Genomic DNA, 12264 nt, shown 5'->3' on the forward strand with positions numbered 1-12264 from the left:
TCGTGGTGTGTCTTCTCTTAGTGGTGGGTGGAAGGGGTTGGGTGTGTCTCCCATTTGTTAATGTGGAGAGGTTGCTGTAATGAGAATTGCTAGAATAAGTAGGAATGCTAGGAAGAAATTCTGGGGTTGTCCAAATTTCAAGGTTAGCTTGTTGAGTTTTATTTTTCGATTATTTGTAATTCGTGATTGTGAATAATGTAATTTTTGTTGTGCTTGATTTGATGAACAGAGAGGAAATGAAGGTTCTGTTGGCTGTAACTATTTCAAGTGGTGTGGAGAAGATGATGTTGATGATAAAGATGGTGTTATCATCAGACAGAGGAGAAAGATTGTTAGTTTAGAGAAAAGTAATAAGTTGTATGAGAAATGGATAAAGAGGTTAATAGGAATTGTTTGTGTTCTTGTTGTATTCAATGTATTCTTAGTTTCAGTAGTGATCAAAAGCCCCTAAATTGTTGTGAAGGGGTTGTTTGTAGTATGTTTTGTTCTGGTATGGTGTGATGTTATATACTGCACCAAAGTTGTATTTGGTTTTGATATGATATATAAAGTTCCAAAATTAGTGAATTTTGTGATTTTCCTTTTATTTATGGACATGTTCATTTATATGTTTTTGTTTGCTATTACACAGTGGAAAATAATCACACAGAAGAAGATTTGAATTAAACAAGGAAACTTATGATATATTTATATCAACCACAATAAGTTTCTCCAAAATAGAACATCATAGTTTCTCCAAAATACATAGTGTTGTTTCATGATTCAGATTTCTCCAAAATACATAGAACACCAAATTCAGGTTATTTGTTGTCTAGTAACAAAATACAAAATACAAATAACATCATATTTTCATGGTTTCCAAACACGGCCTCGCCTATGCTGAAGCTTTGGCCTTATATTGGGTCTGCCACGTGATGGTGGAATTGGTGGAATTGGTGTTGCAGTGGGATGTGCTGGAAGTGGTGGAATTGACTCTTGGGTAGTCTTTACATGAGTTGAAGTTGAACCTTGTGTACAATTCACGGCTAGTGGCACATTTCCACCTACATCAGAAATGGATGTTTAGGTTCTAGGGACAAATTGAGCAGAAATAGGTGGCTGGGTTGGAGGCACATATTAAGCAGAAGTAGATGGCTGGGATGGAGTCACAGATTGTTGACTGGAAATATTTTGCCCTTCATCAACAGGTTGTCCCTGGTTTGGAGGCATAGCTTGTTGACTGTAAATATTTTGACCTTCATCAGCAGTTGGTCCCTAGTTTGGAGGCACAAATTGTTCATCAGAAGTAGCTGTTGGTTGTGGAGTTGGTGGAGATGGTGGAGCTTGTGGGCAAGTGGTTCTGTTGTGTCCAAGTTGCTTACATGTTGAACATTTCTTCCTTGTCCCCCCTTTTCTAACATGGGTGTCATCTTTCTGCATCTCAGATGCTTGTAATCTTCTTTTCTTCTTAGGTCGTCCAAGCAGTATACGCTTTAGTGGAGGCAGCACATTAGGGAAGGGAGTGATTTCCCAGACATCTTGGCCATTTACAGGATATATGATTGAGCAGTATATTTCTACATATGGATCTACACTCAGATTTAAGAATTTCATTGTAGCCAGAGAATGTGAGCATGGGATGCCAGTAATACCCTATTTCCTACAGCTACAGTCCATTTTGTCCATATTAACCACAAACTTCTCACCAATAGTAGACACATGTCTGACCTCAAAAAGCTTGTCTGCTGACCAACTATATTCATTAAAAAAAAGTACAAAAATTATTAAACCAGTCACAATCTTGAATATATAAAACAATCCAATAAAATGTGAGCAATACCTGGGAACCCAATATTTTGTTAACTGCAGCTCCTTATCTAATCTGTCACGAATCCTAGGGCATATTGAACCTTCAAAGGAATTAACCTTCAACCTATTACTTGCCCATGTATTCATCATGTACAACCTTATGTCTTCAAGCATGGTAATTATTGGCTTACTCCTTGCATCCACAATCATGCTGTTGAATGCCTCTGACACGTTGTTAACTAGTGTATCACACTTGACATTGGTATTGAACCTTGATCTTGACCAATACCTATTAAATTTGCAGCATGTCAACATATTGTAGTATATAAAAAGCTAAGTAATCAGTGGAGGAACTTGCCTTGGAGGAATAGTTATTAAATGTTTGAATGCATCCTCGTTAACTTCTTTAAGCTCTAACATAACCTTTTCCCATGCTTGTGGATATGTGCAGTAAACAACCCTCCACATTAAGCGTTTGAGCATTTTCCCTGGAAATATCTTCCTGAAATTCTCATACAGGTGGCGCATACAAAACCTTTGATCAACTCCTGGGATGAGTTCATTCAAAGCTAGCAGGAGACCCTACAAAAATAAATACATTAGATTCTGTATAAAAGCTGCCAGTACACATATTTAACACAATGAATTACCTTTTGCTGGTCTGAAACAAAGGTGCATGAGGCACAACATTCAACCCCACCAAGATCATCAATTAGAAGGTCTAAGAACCACGACCACATGTCCTTATTTTCAACCTCCACAACTGCGTATGCTAATGGAAACATCTGATCATTTGCATCTCGTGCCACAGCTGTCAATAACTCACCACTAAACCTCCTCTTTAAAAAACATCCATCTAATCCTATTATAGACCTACATGATACAAAGCTGTCCTTACATGCTTTTAAACAAACATAAAATCTTTGGAATATCTTTGCACCATCATGATCTTCAACCTTTAATTTTATTGTTGAACCAGGATTTGATCTGCGTAGCTCATGAGCATAATCATAGATGCGTTTGTATTGATCTGTAAACGACCCATCAATCTTGTTTGAAGTCAATGATCTTGCTCGAAAAGACATTGCACGAGATATAGAAACGTTCCACTTTCTTAAGCCCTTTTCACAAATGTGCACAACCTTCACAATAGGATTTTCTCTCACAGTGTTTTTTATTCTTCCACTTAACCACTTTGTATTCATTAGCTTGTTGTTAAACTCCCTACAACAAGTATGTTTATCAACTATCTTTCTTAATTGCCAAGTCTGAATAACAGGTATATATGCACAATAAGGAATCCAACCACATTTTCCTTTTGAACCCAAACAGGTCACCCTTACTCTTTTTTTGTTATTCTTACCAATTTTCAAGTTTCTCCCGTTTTGCAACCTATATGTTCTAATGGCTTCTATAAATTCTTCTTTACTTACAAAATATATGCCCACTTCCCATTCATAGTCAGTCATACTTTTGGGCATAGAAAATGTGGCAAACTTTCCACAAGTGTCTTCGTCCTCACTATCAGATTCCCATTCATCATCAAATAGTCCCCTAGCATGTTTGTTGATTTCTACATTATTCTTAGCCTTATTACTTCTTTTTCTCTGTCCATAGGAAGTCCAATCTGACCCACCCATCCTTGGGTCACAATCTATATCCACATCATACAAACCATCACTTTCTTCATGTATGGAATCAGTGGAGGAACCATCTTCAATCTGAACCTCTTCCACATTCTGTGTTTGAGGTAGGACCTGCGACACACTACTCTGAGGTTGTACCTGTGATTCACCCACATTCTGAATTTCAACCTCAACCTCAACAATTTCAGGCTGCACCTGTTCTGTGCCTCACATTGCACCTCTTCTAAAACATATGCCTGACACTGCACATCATCACCCTCATTTACTAATACTTATGCCTCGCACTGCACCTCAACCTCACCAATTGCGAGTTCAACTTGTTCTGCATCAGTACACTGCACTTCCTCTATGGGTTCAGCCTCAGTGTCATTCTCCACACCAGTATTGTCTTCACCATTATCCCCAACTGGATAATATTCCAACATATGTACCTCCTCTGCTACACATACTGAGTGAATGACATACATATGGACTTCACCATGCTGCTTCGCGATTTGGACCATATTCAGTGCACCAACATCATCAACAAAGTGATGCAACCTTTCCTCCAACACTGGACAACCTCCTACTGAATAACACAGATCCTTGACATTAATATAACCCATTTCTCTCAATATAGAAAGCACCTCGAAGTAAGACCACTTGTCTTCATCACACCATAATTCGCTTCTTTGGCCATTAACGTACTTGATTCCCCCCTCATTCACGAAGTATCCTCCATGGTGAATAACCACTTGAAACTTGTCATCTTCCATCATAAACCTGTGAAATTACCAGATACCCATAACAATATACCTTTATTACAACATATACCACCAACAAACCGACAGGATACACAAACCCCGTTAAAGGGGGACCACAAACTACACATTAATGTCAAAGTGGTGGGACAACACCGAAACATAAAAAAAAAGTAAACAAAGCTTCACTAAAAACCGACAATCAAGTGTGCAAATCAAAACCCTATACCCAAAACCCACCAGCTGAAAACCCTATACCCAAAATACACAAAACCCTAAAACGCAAGAACGAAATTTCGAAGAACAACTCACCTGGAATATGCTACACGATTTCAATTACAGATGATAACCCCAAGAACGAAATTGATGCTGCTCCCAATTCCTCACACCAACGCAAAGAAGCGACATAATTTTTTCACCTCTGATCCCAATTCCAATATACTAACCCTAATTTCATTTCCCCCAATTCACCTTCCACATAAGTCTAACGGGCCACGTAATTCGAAGTCAGCCAGAGTAAAACAGCCATGTCACTGTTCCATTATTGATTTTTGACGCTGTTAACTTTGAGGACTAAATTGAGTCACTTTTGAAAACTTGAGGACTAAATTGAGACTTTGAATAATAGAAGGACCATTTTGAAATTTGCTAACAAATTAGAGGACTAAAATAGTAATTAAGCCAAATGTTTAATATACTTCATTTGATGTTGTCATTACAGGGCGCTATTAGACTCATGATGTTCGTCTTATAAAGGATGATATACTGTCACGATGTCAGTGAGGGGATAGTATCATAAGAACACACTAATGAGGCGTTGTAGATAGGTCGCCAAGCAGCTGAAGAATATGGCAGTAGTAATAGAGGAGGTCGAAATGTGTGAGGGAGGCGCTAAACTAGTTTTGGATAGGAGACCTTTATATATTCTTATGTGGAAATGATTTTATTTCCATTTGATATATTAGTTAAATAGTCATGAACTTTTGATATTTTGTGATGTAGAACTTCATATTTTTTTACTCGCATTATGTGTTTTAATGTGTGTTTCTTTACAATTATTGACAATGTTGACTTAATGGTGATTGCACTAAGGCCAAAATATATTCTTCCATTGGCCAAAGGAGTTATAGTTTTATCTATGTGCTTAATAATTACAAATAGTTTTTAATGTCCATAAGACAAAATATTGAGTTACAAAAATTACTAACCTTAAAACAATAAAATAAAAATACAAACATCAGTTGATGCCCAGGTCCACATAACTAGTATTGACACCCATCAAGTGCACAAATGCTTGCATCCTGTTAGCGTAAAATGTAGACCAAGCTCGAGCCTCGGGATAACAATGTGTAGATGATATGATATCTACCGATGGGTATAGGACAACCATCTTTTAGGTGAACCTATAAGAAATGAATGATGTAATAGATTGAAATTGTAAATAAAATTAAAAATAAAACAATTAGTTTACTTGAACAAAATGAGAACCGTGAACATGCTCTATACATATTAGTTTATGTTGTCTTGAATCAGTAGGTGGTCTGTACGTAGCGGAAAAATTGCAATATTTTGCCATGATGGTAAGCATATTAAGATGACATTATATCGATTAACAATCGCGTAGCCCATATCAGGTATAATCATCCATTTATCTATATTAGCCTATAATTAATGATAAATATTGGTTAAGCAACATATTCGTAAGAAGAAAAATGTAAAGTTTCAAGAAACAAATATAACATACCCCTGCTTGCGACTCCACTAACAATGACTTCCTTAGTTCTTTACGACGGTCATAAGATCTCACTAATCTTGCGTATTCATCACGTCATTGACTAAGTTCTTTAAAAAGATCACGTCAGATTAGGGGTAACGATTCCTCACCCATCCCTAACAAGGCAGCAATATATATATATCCACAATGGCCATCAGCAACCACATCAACAACATTGACAATGTAAGGGTGACAAATAGGATGAAACTGATCTAACATGGGAATTGCACTTTCTTTTGTAGATCCAAAAATTTCTTTACATTTCCTTTTAGATTTCGTCTCACTCTTCAAGGAAAGATCATTCTATGGGGAAAAGAAGGTGTCGACATGCCCAAAGTAGGATGGATCACGCTTAGTAGACCGTTCAGATCGATGAACTTTTTTATGTTGTGCACCTTTGATTTTAATTTTTTGCATTGGAGCCACCATTGATGTCATTGCAGGACACACAATTTCAAGTAACTTTTGTTTGATTGTTACTTTTCCTGCAATGTCGACTTCACTGAAACAATTGACTACCATATCAATTTCCTTATCAATGCATAACCATGGAAGTGATTCATTTGATGAAATATTTGAGAAGCTTAATCTAGTCCACATTATATGAAGAACAGTTAGAGGAATGACCCCATAGACATATCGTGCTAATTCACAAGCACATGGTAGACCATATGTTGCTCTTAACACACATCCACAACTTCCACTGTCAAAACTTATATCCATGACTCGTTGAACCTCATCAGCAATGAGTGCTAAAGCATGTCTTGATACAATTCCAACCAATCTTTTATACATGCCTCCCTTATACGCACCATTGATCAGATTTATACTTTTTTCAAAAGTTGCCTTGATTTCATTATGTTGGAGGATAATCATGTTATGAACTACATCCCAACACAAGCATAGGTCTCCTATACTGCTTCCCAGAACTTTGTTTAAGGTCTAGTGGGTTGATTCAACCCTATTATATTTAATATAAACAATATCATAAGTGAAGTAAGAAGATAACTAATCAAAATGACAATGAAACATACCTATTTCATGTTGTGTTTCCTAAATGCATTACTCAATTTTTCCATGCCTTTACAAAGAATTTTTGTACGGAATTGTCCAACTTTCATTGACATACTCAAAGAATAAAGGCTATGAAATACAAACATGACAAAGGCGATCAACACAATCAGTGAAGGTCGATTCATCTTCACAATACATAACATTTTCTCATGCTTCCATCACAACATCCCATGCGTCAACAAAAGTCACTAACATTTTAAACTTCGCTTGCACATTTTTCTGAATATGGAACCGACATAGGAGATGATAACAATTAGGAAAAACACTGCCAATAAATTTCATCAATGCAAGGTCTCTATCGCTCACAATTACTTGTGTACCGCCCTCAACGGTCATGAAATAATCCTCTAACTCTTTCCAAGGCCCAAGTAAAATTAGATTCTTGTTCACTAGATATGAATACAAATCCAGCAAAGAAAGTCAACCCTGTAGATGTCACCCCTACTATCTCAAGTAATGGCATTCGATATTTGTTGGTTTTGTAGGTGGTATCTATCAAGAATACAATATTAAATGCATTCAACAATTTAACAAAATTTGGATGTGTCCAAAATAGATCAATATCCACCCCAGATTCGTCTTAACATCTACTCCAATGGATGTAATTATCACGATCTAACAAAATCATCAAGTGTTGTAATTCAGTTCTTGAACCTCTCAACAATCGTTTATAAGTGTATCTTGCATTATAAATTTGCTTTATCGTTGTGACATTACACTCAATATTTTCTTTTAGAGTGAGTAGAATATTTTAAGGCTTATCTTGACTCTTAGACATATCAACAAGCAAGGACTATTCATAAGATTTCAACCTCCCAGCAAATGGGTGTCCAACTAGTGTCTGAGACACATCATGATTATGATATCCGTAGATTACCTTCAACATTCAACCATCTCCATTACTAATTGGTTTGTCTCTGAGTTTAAATGGACAATCACGTTTTCTTATGCCATAAAAACTAGGTTGAACATTAGATTTATAGTTCCTATACTTACCACCCCTTTCACAGCCTAACAATACATACGTTTTCCTCCCAGGTTAACTAGTAGCTTTGTCAGATCTTATAGTGACAACAACAAAACCAAGATGAAATGTTATCCCTCGAACCCACTGAATCAACTTATCCCCTATTGAAAGTATATGATCAGTCATAAAATTATTTATATAGTCTTCGTCACACATCTCATTTATTAAAGAAGAGAAATCTTAGATGAAACTCGAATTTACTTGTGATTCCATGAAAGTTAAAGAGAGATTGTCCTTGTTAGATAGCTTTCACCACCTATAATCTAAAATTAGTATTCAATACCACTTTATTCAAAATAAAAAATACAAAAACAAAATCAAAATATTCCCGCAACAATAAAATAAATATAAAAAAAAAATAAATAAATAATAAACCGCAAAATAATACCAATTAAAAATAAATAAAATTAAAACAATAAAAAATAAAAATAAAAATATTCATTAAAAATAAAAAATAAACAATAAATAAATAATAAACTTAAACAAATAACAATTAAAACACACAAAAATATAAAAAAAAATTAAAATATTGCTGCAACAATAAAATAAATATGAAACAAAAATAAAAAAATAAAACATAAATAAATAGTAAACCGTAAAAAAATACCAATTGAAAATAAACAAGTAAAAAATATATAAACAAAAAAAATATTCTTCTAACTAAAAATTAAATATAAAACAAAAATAAATAATAAATAAAATATAAGTATTAAGTTATTACTCAAACGTAAAAAGATTACCTATTAAAAAAAATAAAAAATTTAATCTTTGTACATTATATATCCGAAAGTGGAAAAGAAAAAAAAAAGACAAAAGTCAAACATGTCTTCACACCTCATACTCATGCTTGCAAACGTCAGGGAAAAGAAAAAAAAGGACAAAACATTCACCTCATTGGATTCCTAACACCTCTACAGCATACAACGAAATAAAACCAAAAATGGGAATGGACATTCCGAATATCCACATCCGAAAGAACATCAAATGAACTCAACACTTCCGAAAATGATAAATACCGGAAGTTAACATCCGATTAATTTCATTTTCGGATGTCCACTTCCGAAAGAGTGTGACAAAAAAATTTCACTTCCGGATATTTTAAAGACCGAAAGCCCACATCTGTTTACAGACAATTCTGGATGTCCACTTTCAGAAGTTTAAAATTTCTTTTATTGTGTTCCAGAAGTCAACTTTCGTATATGGGTATTGGTTTGAAAAATCACTTCCGTTAAAGCCACAACCGAATGTCCACATCCGTAGAACATTAAAAACCCAACTCAGTTATTTTTTTCATTTAACATTGCACTACCTCAAATATAAACTTATCCAATATAAAATTATCATACTAAATAAATCACCGTCAAATATTGCAACTTGTACATTTTTTCTAAAATGAAATGAATCAAGATGGTGAATAGTAGTGGACCGACACCAACAAACAGATGAGTTGCAAAATCCACTTCAGAACAACAACGAGAAAAATTCGTTTAAACTTTGCGATTGAAAGTGAAAGGGTGAGAAATACTTGGGGTGTAGCGAGTCCAAATATACCAAATACTATCAATTAATTCAGGTAGCCAACTAACTCTGTAACTTCATTTTTTTTATCTTTACCAAAGATAAAAAAAACATTTTTAACCAAAATTGGGCCAACAAAATAGGCCTAAGAAAATGATTTTTTTTCTTCTATTTTTTAGTTAATTCTCAACTAAATTACTCAACTATTTTCTTTTACATACTTTTTTATTTTTCATTTCATAAACTCCATTTCCCTCATTTTTATCTTTATTATTATTTAGAATTTACTATTTTTGAAAAAAAAAACATTTTATTGGCCTAGACGAAATCAAGTTTCAAAAGTATAATCTTGTAAGGATTTTGTAAAACTTTTGAAATAGTGAAAAGCTAGGCTAAGGTTGCCTAGAAAAAATGGATGTATCTCAATTACGAGTGAACCAGTATAAAAATTTGCATGCATTGGTTTGATTCTTCTATTCTTAACTATTCTTTGAGAAAATCTTCAAGAAGACAATTTCAATCAATCTTTTTATGTTATTACAGTGCCTTAGTGTAATTTTGTGTTCAAACACTACTTATATTATCAATTAGAATTAATATTGATTTGTAATTTGATCAAATTTGAAGTCTTGCATCAATTGAGTTTTCTGCATAGCTTTTCCTTGTATTTCAACCTGTTGATTCCGGTGTTAGCACTGATGACCTTAGTTCATGGATTTGATGAAGCTAGTGCATGTAATCATGTGAGATTGAAGTGATTGGTAGTTGATCAATCTTGGAGTTTAGTGAATCATGAATTGACATTAAGATCACAAAGCTTGAAGATTGGACTCAATTTGTAGACTTTATAACATAGTGTAGACGTCCTTTGTCTTTTGTTTGTCTTTTCAATATGCTAAAAACGGTTTTAACAGGTTAAAAGGCTTGATGCATATAGTTTTGGTATGAATGTATTCATTAGTTGAATTGCAATGGAATCCGTTGATTTCACTTAATTCAAGTGAAATCAATATATTGTACGAAAAAATCAACTTGTTAAGTTCAATTATGTGGATACTATATAAGTTGATTTTTTAGAGAGTGGGAAGGGCTCTATGATTAATTAGCGCGAAAAAGTGAAGCCAATTTGGAAAACACTCTTTCTAGATTACACAATAGCTCGTGATTGAAGATCTTTAAATCATGGAGAAATTTTTTCTTGGATCTAAAGCAATGAAGGGCGCGTTTTGGTTGGCTAGGGAGAGCCATCACCAAGGTTTGGGATCTTATGGGGTTCAAAAATCTTCATGTTTTTGTTTGATTCAAAATTTTAATCCTTGTAGGATTATGTAATTCTTTTAAAATAATGCATTTTCAGGCTTAGGTTGTCTTGAAAAATTGGATGTAGATCAGATTTGAATGGACCAGTATAAAAAAATTTGTGTGATTCTCTTCCCCTTACCTTGCTCTTCATTTAAACTTCAAGAAAATTAGTTTAGTCAATCCTTTGAAGGTTTTCGTGTGATTTGATGTAATCTAGTGGTGTAACTAAGTTTGATATATAAATTGGAATCAATATTGTTTTGTAATGCATGTTATTTGAGTGATTTTCGTCATTTGTCATTTCCATTTTTCTGCAGAATTTCCCAATATATCAGTTTGTTGATTTTATACTTTAATCTGTTGAATTTTACTATAATGTCTGAGTCTTTACTATTTAATGAAATCAACCCGTTGTTTCTGTCTTTCAATCAATGAAAATGTGTGGTCTTGCAACAATTAACTTCTGATTTGTTGGTCAATTTAATTTGAATCAAAAGAGTGTTAATAAATTTTAATTGAACATAATTTGAGTGCATAGCCAATTCAACCCCCTCCCCCTTCTTGAATAAGAAAGTTATTTTAAACCTACACCTTGTGCTCAATCTGTTGAATTATTTTGATCTCTTTGTGTGACTCTCTATTAGTGATTTCAATTTGTGACACTATTTTTAATTGGTTAAAATGTATTTTCCAAAAGTGACAGATTGCTAAAAGCTTGGTCAATTAGATTTAAACTAAAGTTTTTTTCAAGTGGAAAACTGAACCTAATATTTAGAAAGATCCAATTCAACTCCCCTTATTTGCTAAACACTTCTTTTACATCTTACAACAATCTCACTTTTACTACTTTCCATTTCAATTAAGTTGCATGTCTCATGATTCAACTTGTTCGTGTCATTGTTTGGTTTTAGTTTTGTTAATTATACTTGATAATTATTCCTTGGATTCTATTTGAGTGCCTCTATTCTTGCTTTGCCTTATTTTCTTGTTTTTCATTCTTTTATATTCATTTGAGTATGTCATATACTCCATCAATTGATATTGTCTAGTTTTAAATTTTAGCTTTCAAGTGGAAGAATTTGTTTAAACATTTCCTAGTTTCATTTTAGATATCTAGAACTCACAATTTGAGACAACCTTTTGGGTGATTATATCCTATTAAAGGAACTTTGGAGACACATAAATGAGCGAGTTGCTATTACGTGTTGGCAAGTTTACCAAATCGTACAAGTAATACGCAAGTTCAGATATCGTATCCCACATATACTAATGTGGTTTAAATTAATGAATTGTTTACTAATAAAATATGAGAATAATAAAACATTTTTTGGTCTAGAGAAAAATAATTTTAAAATTAAATGTAAAGAATAAACAAAAATTGACACAATGAAAACA

This window comes from Vigna unguiculata, chromosome 5, assembly GCF_037176805.1.
Source record: "Vigna unguiculata cultivar grain cowpea cultivar isolate G323 ecotype 2 chromosome 5, ASM3717680v1, whole genome shotgun sequence".
Taxonomy (NCBI): domain Eukaryota; kingdom Viridiplantae; phylum Streptophyta; class Magnoliopsida; order Fabales; family Fabaceae; genus Vigna; species Vigna unguiculata.